This window comes from Sinocyclocheilus rhinocerous, unplaced genomic scaffold (genome assembly GCF_001515625.1).
Source record: "Sinocyclocheilus rhinocerous isolate Xijiao unplaced genomic scaffold, SAMN03320098_v1.1 scaffold4386, whole genome shotgun sequence".
Classification (NCBI taxonomy): Eukaryota; Metazoa; Chordata; class Actinopteri; order Cypriniformes; family Cyprinidae; genus Sinocyclocheilus; species Sinocyclocheilus rhinocerous.
The window spans coordinates 81,175-83,235 of NW_015666739.1; the positions used below are offsets into that span (position 1 = coordinate 81,175).

The 2,061-nt window shown below is 38.7% G+C and overlaps 1 protein-coding gene across 1 annotated transcript in view; it reads right to left on the reverse strand.

Moving 5' to 3' along the window:
• Positions 1-2,061, reverse strand: part of LOC107733072 (metabotropic glutamate receptor 7-like) — a 125,895-nt gene that overhangs the window by 43,101 nt on the left and 80,733 nt on the right. The gene's annotated exons all lie outside the window — the stretch shown is intronic.

The following is a 2,061-nucleotide window of genomic DNA, read 5'->3' on the forward strand; positions in this document are numbered from 1 at the left end:
AATTAAAAAAAAAGATTATTGTGACTTTTTATTTCACAATTCTGACTTTGTTTTCTCAGGATTGTCATATAAAAATGCGCAATTGCATGTTATAAAGTCCAATTTTGAGGGGGAAAAAAAGACTGATGTGTTCTCAGAATTGCGAGTTTATATTTCCCAACTGCATGAAAAAAAGAGAGAAAAAAGGTCAGAATTGTGAGATGTAAACTCGCAATTGTGAGACAAAAAGTCCGAATTGTGAGATAAAAATTCGCAATTACCTTTTTTATTTTTTTTATTCCGTGGCGGAAACGGGCTTCCATTGCCAAGCGGGTTTGAAGCATCATATTAGCATAGGTACAGTGTTTGATTCGCTAAATAGATGCGTCCTTTGAGGAAAGAACACAAATGTTCCTGTTCGCCACAACAAACTGCATAATTTGCAGCTGCACACATTTCTGCGGTCCTTATTTATGAAATCATCTGCGAAGCCCCGTTGTCTCAGACTGAGGTAATGCTTTACAATAAACGTCCTTTAGTTAACATTAGTTAATGCATTAACATTAACAATGAGCAATACATTTGTTACAATATTTATTACATTTGTTAAACTTAGGCAATAAAAATACAACTGTTCGTTGTTATTTTTGTTAGCATGAAAGTTAACAGATACAACTTTTCATTTTAATAATGTATTAGTAAATGTTTAAATTAAAATGAATGTTTATCATTGCTTTAGAACAGTGATGGGCAAACTTGGCGCTTCCAGGCCACTTTCCTGCAGAGATTTGATCCAACCCTGATATGACTCTGCCTGTAGCCTTCTAGTAGTCTTGAAGACAATGATTAGCTGGTTCAGGTGTGTTTGATTAGGGTTGGAGCTAACCTCTGAAGGAAAGTGGCCTGGAAGGGCCAAGTTTGCCCACCCCTGCTTTAGAAGTATTGCATATTAACCCTTTGTGCTGTATTTTCTGTTGGCAATTTGACATGCAGTTTCATTCGCTACACTTTGCCCACCCAGTTTTATGTAGGCCCTCCCACTTAAACATTTCTGGCCTCGCCCCTGCTCCACAGTTTCCAGATTGTAATCCAATAGAGCACCAATGGGATGTGTTGGAACAAGAGATTTGAATCATGAATGTGCAGCCCCACAAATCTGCAGCAACAGCATGATGCTATCATGTCAACATGAGAAGAGGTGGCCAGTGAGTGTGTTTACTAGTATTGATTGTACTGATTCAGGAAAATGAATTAATTGTGTTGCGCTACAGCACAATTTGTCAGAAAAACAGCTACTGGAAAAGCTATGCAATTTTAAAACCAGCTGAGCCACTGTAGGCTACATTAGAAGCTAGCATTGCTACTTTTAGTTAGTTACTCCTCAACCACTGACATTTGAATTTACAAGTGTATCTAAAGTGTTGTCACTTCACGAGTTCCCTGGGAATTGCTACTGCTAGCATAATAGCTTTAGCAGTTGAGCTACAGGAACTACAAGGGTTCAAAACAAATACCTGTGTTATTCTGCGCATTAGTTGGCAAAAAAAAAAATAATAACAATAAAAAATAGCTGATAGGAGCTTTCTTCATGTGCTGTACATTCAGGCAGCTACTTGTAACGTCTGGTTTTAACGGCTTCTGCTTTAAACATGCTCGCGAGTGAGGAAGCTAATGGAGGCAATGTGCGGCTAATGAATTTGGGTCACACTCCAGCGGAGACGCTCTCTAAGGTCCTCTCCGATTTTTACAGAGTCAAATAGGCCTACCGAGTTCTGTTTTCAAAAACGGAAATAAATGGGAACATGCAGAGGCGTCGTGCTATGAAAAACTGAAATCTTTTTTAGGGCATCACATCCATCTATTCAAAGAACTCTATGATGGTAAGTAAACAATTCAGACTCATTCCAATTGAACTGCTCCGCAATTTCGCGTAATACTTGTCGGTCCACCATCAAACCTTCAGTAAATATCAAACATTCATAAATTTCCATACATCCTACACCCTTGGTGCTGTTGCCATGGAGTCCCTCATATGAAAAAGGCAGATTGACAAGCATGAACGATCTCTCCTCTACTGCAATG